At 38.9% G+C, this 21,864-nt stretch overlaps 1 protein-coding gene across 2 annotated transcripts in view; it reads right to left on the bottom strand.

Annotated features, from left to right (window-relative positions):
* The window catches only part of KLF12 (KLF transcription factor 12), a 470,708-nt gene extending 449,491 nt beyond the window's left edge, over nt 1-21,217 (bottom strand). For both annotated transcript variants that reach the window (XR_006889121.1, XM_046664760.1), the window contains exon 1: nt 20,675-21,217. The gene's annotated coding sequence lies outside the window, so the exon portion shown is untranslated. The remainder of the gene's footprint in view (nt 1-20,674) is intronic.
* Nucleotides 21,218-21,864: the final 647 nt, after the last annotated feature.

Below are 21,864 nucleotides of genomic sequence, written 5' to 3'. Positions count from 1 at the left end.
TCACCCAGGTAATCCAGAATGATCTCATCTCAAGGCACTTAATTACATCTGCAAAGACCTGTTTCCAATTAAAGTAACATTCTCATATTCCAGGGACTCAGACATGCACATATCTTTTTGAGAGCCACCATTCAACCCACTACATTGTGCACTCAGTAAATATGTGTTCATTTTTCTTGCCTTAGATCCAAATAGGATAAACTTATCCTCAAGATAAACTCCAAAAAAGAGGAAAAATTGAAAAAGAAAAGCCTTTATTTCCTTCCCTTCTTTGCTAACGTCCCGTTTGAAAGAGGCATAGCCAGAAGCTTAACTAGCCTTTTCTTGCTGAGCCCTAAGAATTGGTCTACACAGTGCCCAACAACATATCTTTGGAGAACATTTCTTTACTCCTAGGGAAAAAAGCCCAGAGTTATATATCCTTGCTCACAAACCATAGGCCACATTCACACGGTTCCCAGTTCCCAGTGTAAGATTTCATAGCAAAACTTCTAAGAAAATACTTTAACCATGTGGAGATCAAAGATTGCTATGATTTCCAAAATAGGGTTAGAAACTGGGATAACAATTTCTTAATTATGATGTTTTAGTCATTTCTTCTTCATACTTTTATTTACTTTTGTGAATTTTAGCAAATTGATATTTATTTCCTGTCTGACCCCCATCAATTTGGAAGATACACTGCACTATTTCATTTCACTAATGGTCAGTATTCTTTCCTTAGCCTTATGTTTATAGCTGCCCTTAGGTCGTACTGTATTGATGTGTGAGAAAGCAAATGCACCATGTTCTTAAGACAACTCTGATGGATAAAAACTTGTAATATACTGCCATCACTGGAACATTTTGGTAACAGATAAACAAGTCTCTGATGTCTGCCATGCAGAGGGCTCCCTCTCAGATATGATGCCCTTGGTTGAATATAGCTTGCTGTGATAATAGTAGGGAAAACAGATTTTTCACTACATCCTATAGTGATGTAGGGGCTGCCATTTTTCTTACATTCTCTTCTGTGTGAGTTTTTCTTATCTTGGTGATCTGGTACTTGGAGGTACTAGGGATATTCTAAGAATGAGTGCATAGATATATTGTACTGCTAGCACCATTTCATAATTTGCAAAGCTACCAGAAATTTAATGAAGACATAAAACAATGAAACTTTCAAAAGAAAACATAGGAGAAAAGCTTCAACATAAGGGATTTGGCAATAATTTCCTGGATATGACCCCAAAATCACAGGCAACAAAAGAAAAAATAGATAAACTGGATAAAGCAAAATTAAAAGCTTTCGTTCAAAGGATACTATCAACAGAGTGAAAAGGTAACCCACGGAATGGGAGAAAAATATTTGCAAATCATATATCTGATAAGGGGTTAATATCCAGAATATACAAAGAACTCCAACAACTCAACAACAAAATCCAACTAAGAAATGGGCAAAGGACTTGAATAGACATTTCTCCAAAGATATACAAATGCCCCATAAGCACATGAAAAGATGCTCAACATTAGTAATTATTAGGGAAATGCAAATCAAAACCACAATGAGATGCCACTTCACACTCATATGAACAACTTACAGCAAAAAAAAAAAAAAAAATCCAAAAAATAAGTATTAGAAAGGATGTAGAGAAACTGGAACCCTTATGCAATGCTGGTGGCAACGCAAAATGGTGCAAGTGCTATGGCAAACCGTATAGCAAGTCCTCAAAACTTAAACACAGAATTTCTACAATATACCAACTTCTGGTTATATACCCAAAAGAATTTAAAGCTGGGACTTAAAAGATATTTGTACACCCATGTTCTTGTGGTATATAGATACAATGCAACATTATTCAGCCTTAAAAAAGAAGGGAATCTTGATACATGCTACAACATGGATGAACTTTGAAGACACTATGCTACTTGAAATAAGCCAGACACAAAAAGACAATCAATACATGATTCTGCTTATGTGAGGTATCTAAAATAGTCAAACTCATAGTAACAGAAAGTAGCATGGTGGCTGCCAGATGCTGGGGGGAAAGGAATGGGAAGTAATTCAATAGGTGTAGCGTTTCAGTTTTGCAAGGAAAAAAAAGTTCAGATCAATGGCACAAAACGTGACTATACTTAACAGTACTGAACCGTACATTTAAAAATGGTTACAATGGGTCCAGCCTGTGGCCGAGTGTTTAAAGTCCCACACGCTCCACTTCGACGGTCTGGATTCGCAGGTTCAGATCCCGAGCATGGACTTACTCCACTCATCAGCCATGCTGTGGAGGCATCCAACATAGAAAACAGAGAAAGAATGGCACGGATGTTAGCTCAAGGCTAGTATTCCTCAAGCAAAAAAACAAGAAAATTGGCAACGGATGTTAGCTCAGGGCAAATCTTCCTCACCAAAAACAAAAAAGGGGGTTAAGAGAGTAAATTCTGTTACTTATATTTTACAATTAAAAATAATGAAAAATAAATTTTAAAACTTTAATAAAGATATAAAAATATGATTAGAATGTAGAACTTAATACATCACTTTCTGAATTAATCAAACTTTGAGAAAATAAGTTAGAACACAAAATAATTCAAAAAAAGTCATCAGGGCTGGCCCCATGGCCGAGTGGTTAAGTTCACATGCTCCACTTCGGTGGCCCAGGGTTTCACCAGTTCAGATCCTGGACACAGACATGGAACTATTCATCAGGCCATGCTGAGGTGGCGTCCCACACAGCACAACCAGAGGCACTCACAACTAGAATATACAACTACGTACCAGGGTGCTATGGGGAGAAGAAAGAGGAAAAGAAAAACGGAAGACTGGCAACAGATGTTAGCTCAAGTGTCAATCTTTAAAAAAAAAAAAAGTCAATAAACTCAATTTAAGAGATGAAAAACAGATAATGATGTTCCTCAATAGAGAAGATACCTTTATTCAAATCTCTATAGAACATTTAAAAACTACATTATATACTTAAATATAAAGAAAATTATAGTGATTTTAAAATGAGAATATTTTACAAGTTACAATCTGTGTGTATAAATCACAATTTAAATGTAAATACAAAACTGAAGACCTAAAAATAGTGAATACTCAGAAATCTAGAAACACATTCCTAGAAATCCTTGACCCAAAGAATAAAATTATAAACTAAATTACAATAATAAAATTACAAAAATCAGAAACAATGAAAAGGAGAATAATTCCTCCACAAAAACATATAGAATATACCAAAGGATATATTCAGAACAACTTCAAAGCCTTTGGAGTTAAAGGAGTTTAAAAAAAAAAAAAAACTAAGCAAATGGGCCAGCCCAGTGGCATACTGTTTAAGTTTGCACGCTCCATTGCAGTGGCCCAGGGTTCCCAGGTTTGGAGCCCAGGGGCAGACCTACATACCACTCATCAAGCCATGCTGTGACAATGTCCCACATACAAAACAGAAGAAGACTGGCACAGATGTTAGCTCAGCGATAATCTTCCTCAAGCAAAAAGAGGAAGATTGGCAACAGGTGTTAGCTCAGGGCCAATCTTCCTCACCAAAATAAAACTAAGTAAAAAAAAAAAAAAGGAAAGAGAATTGAGAAAATATAAGCTAAGTCATGAACGAGAAAACAAGGAAAAAACAGTAGAAATGATGAAAAAATTCAAAAACTTTATAAAACATAATAAAACAGTAAAGCAACTAGTGGAACATTTAAGGAAAAAAACAGTAAAAAAATAGACAACGTAAACAAAAAGAAAGAAGTTATATACGTGTTACAGTAGAAATGTAATTACATATTAAGGAATACTACATGTTCTCCTGAGGCGACAAACTTAAAAGCCTATAAAGCAAATGGGTACATACAGAGAAACAGGGATACAGAGATCATAGCAGATCGCTGCTTGTCAGAGGTGGAATGAGGGGGGTAGGCGAAATGGGGGAAGGTGAGCAAAAGGCACAAATTTCCAGTTGTAAGATAAATCCTTGGGATGTAATGTACAGCATGATGACTACTATTAACAATAATGTACTGTGCATTTGAAAGTTGCTAAGAGAGTAAATCTTAAAAGTTCTCAGCACAGGAAAAAGAAACAATTGTAACTATAAGTGGCGGTGATGTTAACTAAACTTACTGTGGTAATCATTTTGTAATACATACATATAACAAATCAATATGTTGTGTACCTAAAACTAATACAATGTTGTATGTTGACTATATCTCAGTAGAAAAATAAGTAATTTTTTTTTAAAAAAGCAAATGGGCAATTTCTTAGCCAAAACATGATCCAAAAAGAAGCTGAAAACTTTAACGGACAAATACACAGAAGAAATTGGAACAAAGAGCACATATCTACCACTGGATACAAAGGAAGCAAAACCATTATCCAATGGTTCACACCTGAGCATCACCCTTTAAGGGACAGTTCCAATTACAGCTCATAGAAAGACATGAACATTTTCTAAATTAATTTATGTATCCCCCAAAATGTTTACACAAAAACCTGACTCAGCACCAAGAAAAATACAATAGACCAATCCCATTTGTGAATACAGACGTATATATTCTAAATATCATTCCAATTTATCAAATAGAATCAAGCAAAGTTATACAAACATAACAAATTATGAAAAAGCAAGGTTTGTTCCCTGACGCAAGGATAGTTCAATTTTAACAAATCCTCCAACACAACACTTTATAACAGTCAACTAAAGGTGAAAAACAGATGATTTATCAGTAGATGATAAAAAAAAAAACCTACAAAAAATTCAACAGGTATTCCAAAAAAAGAAAAAGGAAAAGAAATCTAAGCACATTTAAGCTAAACGGGTATAGAAAGAAAAGACTTAGGTAAGCTGAATACACTACAAAATCATGTTTTTGAGACCAAAGAGTTGAAGTCACAAGGCAACCAGGTGAACTAGGTAGGTTCCAGTGGGTAACAAGCCCCTTCACAGAGGAACAGGACATTGCCTATGGCCATGATAATGGAAAAAGAGTGAACAGTCCTAAAAGCAGATAAGAAACAGAAAGTAGAATGGTGGCTGCCAGGGGCCCAGGGAGGGGTAAATGGAAACTTGTTCAATGGATATAGAGTTTCAGTTTTGCAAGATGAAAAAGTTCAAGATCGGTTGCACAACAATGTGAATGTAGTTGACATTACTGAACTGCAGGTTTAAAAATAGTTAAGACGGTGAATTCCTTTTTAGGTGTTTTTTACTGCAATAATTTTTTTTTTAATTTTTCAGCAGATATAAAAACCACTAAAATTCTAACAAATTCTTAAAAGCTGAATGTGGGCTAGCACAGTTACTGAGTATCCCAGCAAACCACTGATGCAAGGACACTGCACAGCCACTCACCTGCTCTTTTGCACAAGCCTTCAACAGGTGCTAAGACAAAAGACTGGGAAAAGAACAGGGGACCAGAGAGCCCCCTTGGAAGTGCTGGTATGCAGGTAGGGATCAACAACCACTGGAGCACAAGCATAAAAACTGGCTTCTTCCCAGACTCTACTACCAAAAAAAGCAAATGCCATCTGCCACAGGGACAAGGACAGTAAATACTCCTGTTCCCTCCAGGCAGAGGTGAACTGCTGCTAGAGGAGGAGAAGAAAATACCTGCGCTAGGAGAGAAAGACCCTCTGCCGATCCCTCTCCCCAGGTTCAAAGAAGAGCAGCCACTGAGTAAGAGACAGAAATCACACACCCCTGACCCTGGACTCAACACTAAGTAAAACTCATCTGCTCCTGCAGTAAGGCAGGAAACTCACTCAGGCCCAGAATTCCTCAGTGATACAAAAAAGGTCAACCACATTGATGGAGGAATTAGAAACTCACTGGCACAAAAGTCTGCCATTGTTATGAGGCCTAGTTTAGCTACCACGAGAAGGTACAGGCATGCCGACCAAGTCCCAGCTCAGGCTTAGGTATGCCAGGCCTGCCTAAGACTGCAGCTGGTGTAGGGGAACTGAGACCCCACTCACTCACCCAACCACAACTCCACCCAGACTACTACTGGGATAGAGGCAAAAGCACAGAAAGAGGCCCCGTGTGATACTAGAGGTGGGGGCTGGCTGAAAGTTGAGGGTATAGCAGGAACACTGAGAAGAAACACTATGTGGTGCTCCAGTTCTCACAGAAGTCTCAAGGTAAAAGCAAGGCATTCCTGAGAGAACTTGAAGTCTCTGGTGATGTGACAGTTCAGCAGCAACAACAAAGCAACAACTCAGCACATCCACAGACCAAACTGATTCATCTCCCCCCTCCACAGACACTAATATCTTGCAGAATAATTATTTACCTCAATTTCTACTGTTCTCTTACATATAACATCATGCAGTCAATCAAAAATTACAAGACACAAAAACAAAGCAAGAAAAGTTTCCCATTGTCAAGGGATAAAGCTATCAACATAATCAGACCTCAAGACGACCGAGATGTTGAAATTATCAAATAGAGACATTAGAATAACTGTGATTAAAATGTAAAGAAATCTAAAGAAAAAGACAACACGCATAAACAGAGAAATTAAGCAGAGATGGAATTTTTTAACGTGATATGAAAATGCTACAAATAACTTTAGATCAAAGATGAAGAATTTTTTCACTGAGCTTACAAAAGACTAGACACAATAGAAAGAATTTGTAAACTTGAAGATCTAGCAATAAAAATTATTCAGACTGAAAACTGAATATGACAAGAGGAGATGCAAAGGATCCAAGACTTCTGGGACAATATAAGGCAGACTAATGTACTTGTGAAAATAGTTTGGAAGGAGAAGAGAGAGTAAAGGGAGAAGAAATATTCAAAAAGCTAATGGATGAAAAATTAGGAAGGACAAACTACAAAGAAATTTAGAGAACTCCAAGCAGGATAATTAGAAATGATAACTATGCACACTTATGCACATCATAGCCAAATTACTGAAAACCAAAGTTAAAGAAAAAATTTTGAAGGCAGTCAGAGGAAACAAGAACCATTACATACAGAGGAAGAAAGATCAAAATCACAAAGACTCCTCTTCAAAAACCATGCAAGCTAAAGGATAATATAGAAAAATGGTTAAAGTAATAGGGAGAAAACTGTCAAACTAGAATTCAAAATCCAACTAAAATATTTCAGAAACAAAGACAAATAGACTTTTTCAGACAAGCAAGAGCCAAGAACAGTCACTGCCAGCAGACCTGCACTACAAGATATATTAAGAAATTTCATTAGGCAAAAGTAATATACTAGATAGAAATTTAGAACAAAGAAAGAATGAAGCTGGACTTAGGAAAAAAAAATCAATAAATACAAAAAAGACATTTTTTCTGATTTGTAATCCCTATTAAAGATAACTGACTCTTTCAAGCAAAAACAGAACTAGGAAATGTATGGTTTATAACATATATAAGTAAAATTTATTAAGAAAGTAACACAAACAATGGGAGCGAAAAAATGGGAGTATACTGTTGTAAGATTCGGACTTCACAGAAGTGGTATGACATCATTTGAAGATAGACTGTGATAAGTTAATGATGTACATTGTAAACTCTAGAGTAACCACTAAAAATATAAAAGAGATGTAGTTAATAAGCCAATAGTGAAGATAAAACAGAATTTTAAAACACAACCAAGCCCAAAGAAGGCAAGAAACAGGGAAAACAAGAGCAAAGATCAAGTGAGACAAATAGAACACAAATACCAAGTCAGTAGATAGAAACTGTCTTACAAAAATGTTTAATGTAAATGATCAAACCATTTCAAATAAAAGTTGGAGACAGTAAGATGGAATTACAAACAGTATCATCCAATTATACGTTCTCTACAAGGGAAAAAGAGGGATATTACACGATGATAAAGGTGTCAATTCACCAAGAAAACATAACAATCCCAAACATGTATGCATCTAATAAGAGAGCTTCAAAATACATAAAGCAAAACCTGATAAAACTGAAAAGAGAATTAGACTAGTTCATAATTGTATTTAAACACTTAAACCCTCCTCTCCCAATAACAGTCAGAACAAGGAGACAAAAAAATCAGTTAACAATAGAGAAGACTTGAAGAACATTAATTAGCTTGCCAAACTGACATTTATAGAATATAGACCGAACTGATATTCATAGAATGCGCCAATGAAGACACATTATTTTCGACTGTGCATGCAACATTCACCAACATAGACCATATTGTGAGCCACAAAGCAAATCTCAGCAAATTATTAAAGAATCAAAAACACAAACTAATTTGGTTATTTAGAGGAAGGAACATCATTGTTTTGTTCTGGAGGGAAATTCTTGATGGTGTCTCTTTCCCAAAAAATTGACTTAGATATTAAAATTTGATGCTTATAAGCAAGAGTTAAAAAATGAATAGCAATGCTTTGATTAAAATTATAAATGAGGAAAATAACACAAACTAAGTCTGTACAACATTCAAAGATTAGGCAATGCAATTAATTCACTATATCAACAGGAAAAAGAAGAATATCTCCGTAGATATAAAATAGCCAAAAATACACAAAGTACTTAGAACTAAATTTAATCAAAGAGAAAACCACTACAAATAAAATATTAAACTCTATTTGAAATATAAAAAATAAGATATGAATAAAGAGAAGGACATCCACATTCTTGAATCAGGATAAAATAATGCACTAGAAATAACATTAAAATGTTAATTGTCTCGATTACATGTAATTTAATGCAATTCCAATTAGAACGACAACAGGACTTCTGTGTATTTTTTGCCTGGGGGAGTTGGGACAATAGATAAAATATTCCTTAGATGTGAACATTAGTTATATGTCTGAGAATATCTAAGAAAGTTATGTTAAAAAGAAAAGAATCTGCTATCATAGGATATATGGAAACATAAAATATGACAAATTATGTTAAAAAGAAAAAAATCTGCTATCATAGGATATATGGAAACATAAAATATGACAAATTTTATTTACTGGGGAAAGGATACATTACCTTAAAAATGGTGCTGATACAATGGACTGGATATGAATCTGAAAGTAAGTAAAGGTGGACTCTCCTCCCCTCTCTTATAGTATATACAACTAAAAATTCCAGTGGCGCAGCGGTTAAGTTCACACATTTTGCTTCTCGGCGGCCCGGGGTTCGCTGGTTCAGATCCCAGGTGCAGACATGGCACCGCTTGGCACGCCATGCTGAGGTAGGCATCCCACATATAAAGTAGAGGAAGATGGGCACAGATGTTAGCTCAGGGCCAGGCTTCCTCAGCAAAAAGAGGAGGACTGGCAGTAGTTAGCTGAGGGCTAATCTTCCTCAAAAAAAAATTCCAAAGGGACTAAAGTCAAGACCAAATGGAAAGAAAAATTAAATCTAAGTGTAGGAGATTACATGTCTATTTTATCAATGGAGAAATCCTTTAAAAAAAAAAAAAGAAGAAAACAGGGAACCAGACAAAGAGAGAGAAAGAATCAATTACATAAAAACTTTAAGTGTTATATATCAAAAGATATTTCTTGAACAAAGAAGAGACAAAAAATTAGTTTTTGAAAAAATTATTTGCAATGCAGATGTTGGACAAATGGTCTCATAAAAGGACAACAACCAAACAGAAAAATGGACAAAGAATAGGAAAGGGTAATTTTTAGAACAATTCAAATTTATCTACAAACATAGGAAAAGATGTTCAAGGTCACTAGCAGTCAGGAAATCCTAATTTAAAGCAACAATGAGGGGCCAGCCCAGTGGCATAGTGGTTAAGTTCGGGCACTCCGCTTCGGCAGCCTGGGGTTCACAGGTTCAGATTCCGGGCGCAGACATAGCACCACTCATCAAGCCATGCTGTGGTGGCAGCCCACACAAAATAAGAGGAAGACTGACACAGATGTTAGCTCAGTGACAATCTTCCTCAAGCAAAAACTGGAAGACAGGCAACAGATGTTAGCTCAGGGCCACTCTTCCTCACAAAATAAATAAACCTGTGTGCATGTGTGTGTATAACACTTATGGATATGGGAAAAAATATACAAGGACACATAATAGTTCTGATGGCATGGCTTATGGAGGAATGGAATGCTACTGCTGACTAGAGGATGAAGAGGAGCTAAGTGAGAGAGAGAGAAAGGAGTTCACTAAGAAAAGAAGTTTACAAGTCTCCACACACGTGTACCTGGTTTTATCAGAGAGAGATATTTGTAAACACGACCCAGGAAGCGAGGTTCTGCAAAACAAAGCTTATTTCCTGCAAAGCTGAAGTTGTGTTCCTTTGAAAAACTAAGTCATAAAAGTAATAGCAAATTCACATTTAAATACCATAAATACCCAGCAGAGAGTTAGCTATAAACATTAAATGAAATAATGCCTTTAAAATGTATCACACACATTCCACGTACACTAAATGCATGATGTACTGTTTTTGAAAGAGAAAAAAACTTAGAAAATCACATGCTTATATGGAAAAAGATTTTCTGATAAGATTAAAAGTACTTCTTTACTAAAGCATCAATCTAAATATATCTAGGGTATTTTTTCAGGCACATTAAAGATCTAACTGAGGAAAACAAAATAAACCAGCACACACTAGCATGGTCCTTCCTTTGCGCTCAGCCGTGCTGCTGCTTCTGCAGTCTGCCTAGAAATTAGGATAAAGCCCATGTTTCATTTGCCTTCACATTCTCAGCGCCTAGCACAAGCCTTGGGACATTTTAAGTGTTGAACCATATCCCTAATTTTCTTCAAAGAGTACAGATGCCTGTAATTGCAGTCTCTTCTAGAACTGATCAGGGTGGTCTCTCTGGGCTGGTATACATGAGGTTTTTTATGCCCTTTTAAGTGCAAAAGTTTTGAAAAGAGGTGAGAATTCACCCAATAACATTCAATGAACATCCCCTATGAGGTAAACACTAGACAGTGGTACCTCTTTTGTACAACATGGACTTTCAGAATTTTGGTTTATTAAGACTCAATGAAAGTTAGGAAAACAGTAGTGGAATGAAAGAGAAAAAATTATCTTGCTGGTGTTGGAAATCAAGGTTCTAGTTTTGACTTGGCCACCTTCTAGTTACTTTACCTTCGCTTGACTTTAATATCCACATCAATAAAATGGTAACATGTCCAATCTATCTTATAGGATGGTCAGATGAAATGAAAACCACTCTGTAAACCACCAAGAACTAAGCTATTTTTTGCTAGCCCATACTTCTCAAGTATTCTAAACTGTCTTAATTACCAGGCTATGTATAAATAAAACACAACTGCTTTAGCCTAGAGCCTTGGTATAGTCCCAATATACTCAACAGAGGGCTCAGTGCACAATAAGAATTCCATCAATGCTCTTTGTAGACTCCTCAAGAGATCATTTCTTTCCTGTTATACAATCTCTCAAAACGAAATATTCTGTGTTTGCTTAAGTGTCCCATATTTATACCTAAAGCAGAAAAAGCTAATGCACATTTCAAAGGATGCCACTCTTTAAATATCCAACCACACTAATGTAAAGTTTCTTTCTAAATATCGCTTCAAGTAACACCTCTGATAAATTACAATCAACTCTGATCTTCTGTAAAATTGATCAGTTTTCAAGTTTTTCCTTCCATGGTTCTTATGTAAAAGAACTCTCATTCCTATATTCGAAGGTTTTTGCTGAAGGCAAATATTCCCACCATTTATAAATATCATAAACCAAACCTCTTCAGCAATAGGAAATAAATTTCAGTAGATAGCTTCACATAAAGTGTATTTTTAAAGTGTGATTAACCAATCAACACTATTATTTTGGTCTTGCCCAAATAAATCTACTCTAAACTCATTATAACACTGTATGCCCTACTGGCCAAGTACATCCAGCATCTGTTTCTAGAAAAGAAAATTTTCTGGTGACATGGCAAATGATAGAAGTTTGCCAAAATATCATAAAGCCATCAGCTCTAAAAAATAACAGAAAAGGAGGTGTGAGATCACCACAGTTGTCCAAATACCTGGAGTTTTTTGGTGAGGAAGACTGGCCCTGATCTAAGATCTGTTGCCAATCTTTCTCTTTTTTTCCTCTTCTTCTCCCCAAAGCCCCAGTACATAGCTGTACATCGTAGTTATAAGTCAGTCTAGTTTTTCTGTTTGGGACACCACCACAGCACGGCCTGATGAGTGGTGCGTAGGTCCGCACCCAAGATCCAAACCAGCAAACCCCAGGCCACCAAAGTAGAACACGTGAACTTAACCACTCAGCCACAGGGCAGGCCCCCTCAAAATACCTGTTTTTAATTTACTTTCATCTCCTCGCAGGTTTGCTTTCTCTTTTCCACAAAAAGTAAACTTTTTCCATTATGTTTTGTATTTGCTTGTTTGTTTTCGCCACATATTCAATAAAACACTGAAACTTTTGATTTGCAAGACAGAAGCAATTTTTTCCCCCAAGCATTTTGTTTAAGCAACTTATAGCATGCACTTGGTCGATTTATCACAAATTACTTTGTATTATAATTTTCTACATGTCTTTCCTCCGCTACTTGATTTTCAGCTCATTAATGATAACGCCCTAACCTTTTCCTATATGATTCCAGATAGGTGTTAGGAGCTAAATAAGTATAGGTCAAACGGATAAGGTATTTTTTTTACATAGATAACATGTTTTTTATTACTTTTATTATGCTTCTGACTTTAACAGCTTTATCAAACAGCAAAACGCATATTGGCCAGAATTTATTGGTCTACTATTACTACTATGGAACATCCTGTAGCAGCTGCCTTCTAAAATAACTTTTGGATTAGGTCTCATAACTTGTTTTAGTACCTGTATCAGCAAACACAGAATTGGCTTCTGAATTGAAGTAAATATTTTAGTAAATACATTCTAGTAAATGCAGTATGTCAATATAATCTACAAATAAAATACAGCTTCTAAATACAGTATTTATTTGTATAATATTCTCATTTTTTGCTCTACTCTACAATCAGATTAACTCTAGAATATCATATTTAATGCTGAAGAGAGGTAACAGTCACACAGGGGAAAGTTCAAAGGCTTTCCAGCGTTCAACTCTCTGCTTTAAAACTGGCTATGGGGATTGGCCTGGTGGTGCAGTGGTTAAGTTCACATATTCCGCTTTAGCGACCCAGGGTTCGCCGGTTCAGATCCCTGATGCAGACCTAGCACTGCTTGGCAAGCCATGCTGTGGCAGGCATCCCACATATAAAGTAGAGGAAGATGGGCACGAATGTTAGCTCGAGGCCAGTCTTCCTCAGCAAAAAGAGGAAGACTGGCAGCAGATGTTAGCTCAGGGCTGATCTTCCTCAAAAAAAAAAAAAAATGGCTATGGATCATGATGTCCTTTCTTTGGTGAAAATCAGTTTCCACATCTATAAAATAAAAACCTTAATATCATACACATGGACTCAATGAATATTTATTTAATAAATAAAAGAAGGACTCTCATGTTTTTTATATATAACGCACTCCTGAAAACTTGTAAAAAGTCAAATATGTCTATGTCAAGGGACCAGACCAAGGTTTTAAAGGAGAGTCATTCCCAGAGACAAAAGAAAACTTGCAAAATCTGTAATTACACACACTCTATTAGACAGTGTCATTTAAAATAGATGTATAGCATTTTGTACGTTCTATAATCTTATTATTTTTCACACTTTATCAGCTTAACTCCATTAAGCACTATCAATAAAGATTCACCACTTTTCAGTACACCTAATGATTTCTTTGTCTCAATTGTACATCAAGATAATAAACCCTGTTTCTCATAGAACTACAAGTAGCACTTTCATTTTCCCCTTTTTTCTATTCATTTTGTTAATGAAAGGCAAAAAGCAGTAAAATTTTCAAATAGTTTCTGAAATTACTGTCAAAAGTGGCAAAGTCAATGGGGCGGGGGTAGTACTGTTACTTGGCAGACAGCACCATCACACAATAGCTACAAAAATGCACTCATGAACTGGTATTCCTAAATCAAAATCCAGTGAATAAAAGATACTTTAGGGGTCTCCACAAAGAGGACGCAGAGTGTCAATTATTTGAAAGTCAACTATACATACCTGTTTTCTAAAGAGTACATATTAAATAACATATGAAAAGCCCCGTGCCTAACTTCTGTATTATAGTGGCTACACAATAAAGAGCAGCTGTTTTATTTTCTTGCTACTATTTACTCTGAATGGCTGCTTTTAAGAGAGGCATCAATACACTGGAGCAGACTAATATTTATCAAGTGCTAAATATGTACAAGGTTCTATATACTGGATGCTTTAAGGACATTACCACAATTTTAATCCTCAAAAACACTCTGCAGTGTTGACATTATTTGTTCTTTTCTTTTTATTTACCAACGAGTAAACTGAGAATTAACTTGCCCAGTTAGACAGCTAAAAACTGGATAGCTTGAGGTGTCAAACCCAGAACTATCTGACTCCACAACAAGGCTTCATTTTGCAAGAAAAAGAAATTCCAGGAAAATGTAGTGAATTGTGGAACGGCTGATCGAGTTGAATATATTTAGCTAGACACGAAAAGACTTGGGTAGGAAATGACCATCATATTGGCATTTAGCTACTGAAAGGACAGTCATATGGACTGTCCTCCTCGATTTGCTCTTTCGGTAAGTATTTCAGCACTATGTGATCAATCACTATGTTAGGTACTGTGTTAGAAGTCAGTAAAGTAACTGCGAAGAAGATTCATTTCCTGCTCTCAAGGGACTTATTGGGTGGAGACAAGGCAAAACAACAAGCAATTACACCAGCAGGAATATCACTAGCTATGAGGCCATAGAACACAGACTGGAACCCAGCGTATTCCTAAAGCAAAGGATGATAAATAAGAGTCCCACAGAAAGGGATGTTTACAGTCATAGTTGTAACACGAACAGGAGTTACGCAAGGTGGAAGTGCGACACAGAAAGACTCTAAAATGAGTTATATTGATGAGCTACTTTAAATCTGGTTCTTTGCTCTTGCAAGAATAGAGTGATTAGGCAGAGTGTGAAAAAAAGTCTTTTTTGTTTCTTAACTGGAAAAAATGTAGCTGGGAAGAAATTAAGTAATTAATTTTCTCAAATTGTGTGTGTAAAGAAAAGTACATGGCAGAAAAATGTGTGATAAAAGTGAAATACGTGTTCAATAAATTTTCAAATACCCATTTAAGATCTCCATCATCTACCTCTCCTTACTGAGCACGTTGTGTTGCAACAATGTTTGAGTCTAATAACCAAGAGACTTTAAGCCATAAATCAGACAGAGCTTAATCAACAGAATCTTGGCTTAACTAGGGATTTGCAGTTCAACAGACTGTTCTAAATTATAGCACAACAGCACAAATTTAATGATTCTATAAAAAAAAATTAAGGGCATTTCTAATGACCAGTTGATAGAAGTTTCAGTTGATTCATTAAAGAAGTAGCCTGGAGGGTTATAATCTCTAAATAATCATTGTTCATCTTTATTTTCTATTTTCCGTAAACGATCATGGGAACTGTAGCTTCATGTATTTCTTTCCTCTGAAAAGCTGAGATACTTCACCTGCATTATATAAACGTTAATAGTCAGTAACTTTTATACCAGCTACATAGAAACTTTGTAAAAGTGACTTTCTCAAGGTCATAGAGCAAATCTCTGGTGAGACAGGAATGGAATTCATGACCTTTGACTGCCAGAAGTTTTCTACCCACACTCGGAAATTCCTTCTCCATAAGTGTAATTTATAGGCTCACTTTGAGAGGCTGGAAAGTTCATCCCTTTTAGGGCAGGGGGTGGAGAATGGGGAGGGAGTGGTTTTTCTGTCAATCAGTTGCCACACCAGTACTTCACAGTTTACAATGTGATTTTTACCGACCTTACCTCATTTTACCCTCCACAGCCCCGGAAACTACATATTATTTTTCCCATTTTGCAGACTCACTTAATCGTGTAAATCAGTCCTGATTCCAGGAGGTATAATCTTAGCAGACACTTGATTATGAAATGAATGAAGGTTTTCTTTGCAGTTTATTTCATTTTTTACAATAATTCATCTTGATTGTCATTTAGGTTTGTTGGTTTGTTTTCTTTGGGGCAGGGCTGTTTTCATGTTTTGTTATGAGTTTGCTTGTTAATCTCAAAAATAAAGTGAGAATAGTATTACTAAACATACAATTTGAAAAAACAGACTTTACGTGTATTTCTTCTTTTTTATACAAGAGGGGGGCTTTTTTACTATAATTCTTGGCCATAACATATATGGTGTAGGGAGTATATGCCAATATAGATAAAGAATATAAAAACGCATTCATAAATATATTTTATATATATACACATACATATATAAATATATAAAATAGTGAACATATGTATATATAGTATATACATACACACCATGCCAGGAATTATTGTGAAAGGTCATACATACTGATAAGCAAGGAAAATGTAGCACTCTGAACACAATTCCTGACTGTCCAGGCCAGCAAGCAGTAATAGTGGCAGCTTCTACAGCTTCTGATCGAGGCAGGAAAACTATCTCAAAGCTCTCCCATTTTTCCCTTCTCACCTTCCATGCAGCAATATGAGCAAGGGCTTTCTGCTACTCCATCTGTACCTAAACAATAGTACTGTTTAAGCCAGTCCAATTATTACACTAATAAATATTTTAAAATATAGACCATGAAATTAGCAACAAAATAAAAGTATAACTTTAAGTTGGAAAAAAGACAGGAGAAAGACCATACCACAGCAGCATTCTTTGGGTGAAGATCCTGTAATCTACTGCCAGACCAAAACAAATTTTTATAGAGCAATACGACTACTCAAGTAGCCACTTTTATGACAATAAACACCCAAAACCGAAAAATCCTTTTGTAACATAATTACTGAGAATATATAGAGAAAGTAACCATTTAATCCACAGCATGTGTTCTCCACCACAAGAACTCAAAAGCTGACATCAGATGGGGTGTGGCTGGTCCAGGCCCTAAAAATGAATTCTGGTCGGTTGAAGTCAGACAGTTCTCTGGAAGGGCTTGGAATCTAGCAACCAAGGTCTCACAGAGCATAAGGCTGTTGACCTCCTGGGCACAGGGCAAGGCCCATCTGTTTACTTGCATTTTGATTTTGGGAGGGGTGACTGTGGCAGATGAGTTAAGGCTGTGGTTACAGGGTGTTGCCAGTGATTTAATTTTAATATTTTACCCTTACATTTTGTACATACCTAAGACCAAAAGCTGCATGACTTATAAGCTGAAAAATACGTATTAATATACAGACGGAAAATAAACGAACATTGGGCAAAAATACAGATATTTCTACTATCATATGGTAGTTTCAAAATGTAAATGATAAAGGTAAGCAACTGCAACCTATTTTCAGAATTATTTACAAAACTGAAAGTTTTGTTTTCGAAAAGAAAAAGATAATCATGGTGTGAATGCTGAAAGACTGTTTTGGGATTTTTAGCTCTTGCTCATTAATCAACATGGAAGCACAAGTGGGGAAACTTATTCAAAAAAAAGAATAACTTTGCAAATGAGTTTGTGCCATTTCTAGCTTTGGAGAATTCAACTATTCTGTAATACACAAATCACCTACAGCTAAATTTATGACGCTGACACTCTAAGAAGATCGTTTCTCTCACATTATAAAGAAAACAAACCATTTGACACCTCCCATTTAAGCTGATCAATCTAATTCCCATAAATATGAAATACCACACTTCCCATTTTGTACAATGGAGAAAACGTCCAGTGCAACTATTTACAATATCACCTCTCTGATAAGGTTACTCAATTTTCTAGATTAACCAACACTGGCTTGAGTTCAAAATGTCCTCAGCATAGGCCTAGAGGCCTAAGCATTTATGTCGATTTTGTGGAGATAAGAAACACACCTATATGTAAGACTAAATTATTTCATTAAGTTGATAACAGCCTGCTTCATGATATAACATCTAAAACTCACTCTGAAGCTGTTAAAGTGCATGTTTACCTTTTACAGGAGGCCAGGAAGTAATCCTGGAGAAACATACATATTTTTAAAGGACCAAAACACTATCGTTATTATATGCCTAATGCATGTTCCTCGGAATGACCGTCAAGCATCCCGATTTGTTTTCCTTTGGCCTGGGGAGGGTGAGCACCCCTGTGTTTGCAGTCCCTCCCTTTCTGTACACACATAGGCTGCAGCTGGAGTAAACAACCACCAGCCAAGAGTTGCTAAGGTCAAGGTCTCAAACGCTATACCCGCTCCAGTTTTCTCCCCAAATGACATTCATTTCTTGCAAAGGAACTTTCTGGAGAAAAAGTATTAAAGGATCATTAGCACAACAATTTTCATTCAATAAACAGTTAATACAGAGCATTCCAAAACAAAGTTTAGCTGGCTGAAGTTTCTTTTAAATATGCATTACTAAGTAACAGATAAATAACTGAAGCACTTCAAAAATAAACAGAAACCCCCCAAGAATGTTTTGTTGATCTGACACAGCTATATTAGTTACGTGAGTGTCACAGCTTTAGTTCACAAATTAGGAAATTTTATGTGAACACATTCCAAACTTTACCAGCTTAAGTACATGTCATTATAGTTATGAATTAGAAGGTAGAATAATAAACCTCTTTCCTAAACGTATTACAAATTTCTGCCAATTCCTGTATGCTCAAATTGTTCTCTCTCCAACTCAAACCTAGTCTCCAGACTCACCAGGCTGCAATGATAAAGATATAAATTATGCAACGAAAATGTTGTCCTTCAACATCCTATTTCTACTACTCTTCTACAGTTTAACATTTTCTAGGCTAAAAGTATATACCCCTTTAGCATAACCAATTTCTATGTGGTTTTAAAAAATGTAAACAAAATGTGAATGAGGTCTGCAAATAGCACAACCAGGCTTGGGGGGCGGGGGGGGGGGGGGGGTGGACTGTTTATATTAAATGCTAATTCCAAAGAGCATTTCTTAGAAGATGGTATATACCCACTCTTCAAAGTGACCATTCCTACTGCCATCACAAGCTGCTGCCTGCAAAAAGCCACCCAATTTATTTGAAAGCATTTACGTATCTGAACAACTCTATCCTCCAGTAAGAAAAGGGCATGGAGGCGTCTAGGTGGATTTGCAGAATGACGTGTATTTGATTGGCAGATATCTACCGAAGCCACGAGATGCACATGCACTAAATGTAAATAAAGCTGCTCGTCTCCGTGGTGTTACAGGGAAACTGAGAGAATATTAAACCTGATTTAAAATAAAACATCCCAGTGCTCGGCCGAGAATTCTATTAGCCAGTGGAATTGCTTAAAACAATCCATATAGAACGATACTTAAACCATCTGTACAGTTAAATCAGAGAGCTGACAATATTAACCACACAAACTGTTTATCCAGATTACAAATTCCGTTGTACTAATACTCTTTAACTCAACACAGTCAGCTTTTATCAGCTAAATTAAAGCTATTACTATTAAAGTATGCAAAACTCGAAGCGCAGGGTGAAGGGGGCTGGGAAGCTGCAGGGCATATAACAAAGGAATCGGTACTTTTTCCAAGCATTTGCCTCAAATGCACTTCGAAACAGAACTGTTGAGTGCACCCCACCCTTTTCCCCAAAGATAAAAGTTTTCAAAGTTCTAATAGGCAGTTCTCTATCCAACAAAAGCAGGATTGATTCTCCCCGTAGGAGAGCATCTAACACGAACACCAACTAATGTCGCGGAGGTCAAGTACGAGTCCTCGGAGCGAGCTTCTAAGGCAAGAAGTGGCTCCCAGGCCGGCTCGGCGGGCTTCCTGACCCGGGTGGACGTGCAAAGTTGCCCCTTGTCAACTCCGGCCGGGTCCCCCGTAATTGAAAATAACAGTCACGGACCACCCCCTGGCTACTTCCATGGACCAGGCACTGTAGCAAGTGACAGTTACACATCATTACGACCAGAGACAATAATGAATGTAGCACCAGGACCACTATTCATGCCAGCAGTGTCATCTCCGCCTTAACCCCTTCTCGTCCACTCTCTCCAGCGCACACCCACAGCCCACACAGCCCCGGGGCGGCAGCTATTCAACGAACTGGCTCTATTCCTGGGGGCAAACAACTTCCACAGCCCCCCCCCTCACCCCCACCCCTCCAATTCAGCTCTGGTGTTTTATTTCTCATCCTTGGCAACTGTCAGGCAAACACTAAAACCAACGATCCACTAGGGGTAGAAAAACATTTGCTTAATTCACGTTACTTGATAAGTTCTTTTTTAAAAAAATTTGGGTGGGGGGGGAACCTCCTTCTTTCTTCTCCACGAATCCGACCGACGCTCCTTGCTTTGCAATAGCATCGTCCTCCCTCGGCCCCCTCCCGCTTCCCAACACTTTCCCCCTTTAAGAACACAGACCAACCAAAATGATTTAACTTGAGCAGATGACAGAAGAAAAATAAAACATGTTAAGAGAATACGGTCTGATTTGGGATGGCAAAAAAAAAAAAGAGGAGGGGGTTGTTTATTTTGATAAGAAACGGAATCGGCACAGACCTGAACAGAAGCTGCAGAGCAGGAGAAATTGTTTTCTTTCCCTCACACAGAGTCCCCCTCTCTCTCTCTCCCTTTCTCTCTCTCTCTCACACACACACGCGCGCACACACACTCTCGCACACACACGGCGTCACCCGCGCACACTCACACGCACACTCGCACACGCACAGGCAGAGTCTCTCAGCTGCTCTCTGCAGTTCTCAGGAAATGAATGGGGGGCAACCCAGGGAACTGTTGTACTTGCAAATGACTTACCCGGATCACATGATGCGCTAAATGTAGGGTGGGCCGGTGGGTGGAGGCTGCCGAGACGCGAGCCCCGGTCTAGCGTGGGGAGCCTCGCCAGGCCCGCATCGAATTACCCCGGGGCCCAGCCGAGGGGGTTGCAAGACGCCGCTTCTCCTCCCTTGCAGCCCGCAGCTCAGGAAACCGGAGAGGCACGGGGGGTGGGGTGGGGTGGGGTAGGGTGAGGTAGGGGGGTGAAAACACCAAACCCCCAAACAAAAGAGCTCCGGGTCCTCCTCCCCAGAAACAAAGCCCCGCCGCTGCGGGCGAGCCCCGGGGTGGGGCCGAGGGCGGGGGCGGCGGCAGGGAGGGGCTCGCTCAGCAGGCGCTAAGTCGCTTTATTGCCATAAAATGGGGCCCTCGAGCCGCTCCGCCCGAGGATTAGGAGGCGGGCTCTGAGTGTGATGGTTGAAATCCCCTGTGGGAAACTAACCCCTCCCCGCTCGCAGAGGTAGAAGGCAACACCCACTGCCCAGCCCTCGCCTCGCCGCCCGGGCCGCCGGGCTGGGGGGTGGGTCCGCGGAGCCTCCACCCCGCCCCACCCCGCCCCACCCCTGCCCCCGCCCCCCCGGCCTCCGGCCTCGGCCGCGCTTTCCTTTCACCTGCACCACCTTGGTGCGACACCCAAAATAACCTACACATGGCCCACGGAGCTCTGGGAGCCGCCGGCCGAGGGGCCCGCGGGGCCTCGCGGAAGGAGGAACCCCCCGGTTTCAACTCGCCAGGCGAGGACTCGCGCTCAGCCGCGAGAAAGTCCCCTCTTTTGTGTCAGAGCGCGCAAGGCAGCCTTAGGAAGAGAATTCGGAGACACAGAAAGCGCGGCGCCCGCTCGGCCTCCCGCCCCCTCCCCGGCCGGGTGGGGGCGCGCAGGGAGGGGGTCGGGCACCCGAGCAGTCCCCGCGGCTCTCCCGCCGGCTAAGTTGGAAAGGTGTGGGCGGAGCCGGCTCCGGCGGCCGGCAGGGGCTGGGAGGCTGGCGGCGCGGCCGCTCGCGGGGACCGCCCCCGGGCCCCGGGCATCGCCCGCGCCGGGCAACAATGGGGTCCGGGCAGGGGCAGCCCGGGCGTGCGATGACCTGGGCGCGGGGGTGGGGCAGCGGAGGGCTGGGCGAGTAAGGAAGGGCCATCATTGTTTGGGGTGGGGAGCGACGCCCTTCACGGGC

Source organism: Equus quagga, chromosome 6, assembly GCF_021613505.1.
Source record: "Equus quagga isolate Etosha38 chromosome 6, UCLA_HA_Equagga_1.0, whole genome shotgun sequence".
Classification (NCBI taxonomy): Eukaryota; Metazoa; Chordata; class Mammalia; order Perissodactyla; family Equidae; genus Equus; species Equus quagga.
The sequence above is the reverse complement of the archived record's forward strand: the minus strand, read 5'-3'. Positions and strand labels throughout refer to the sequence as shown.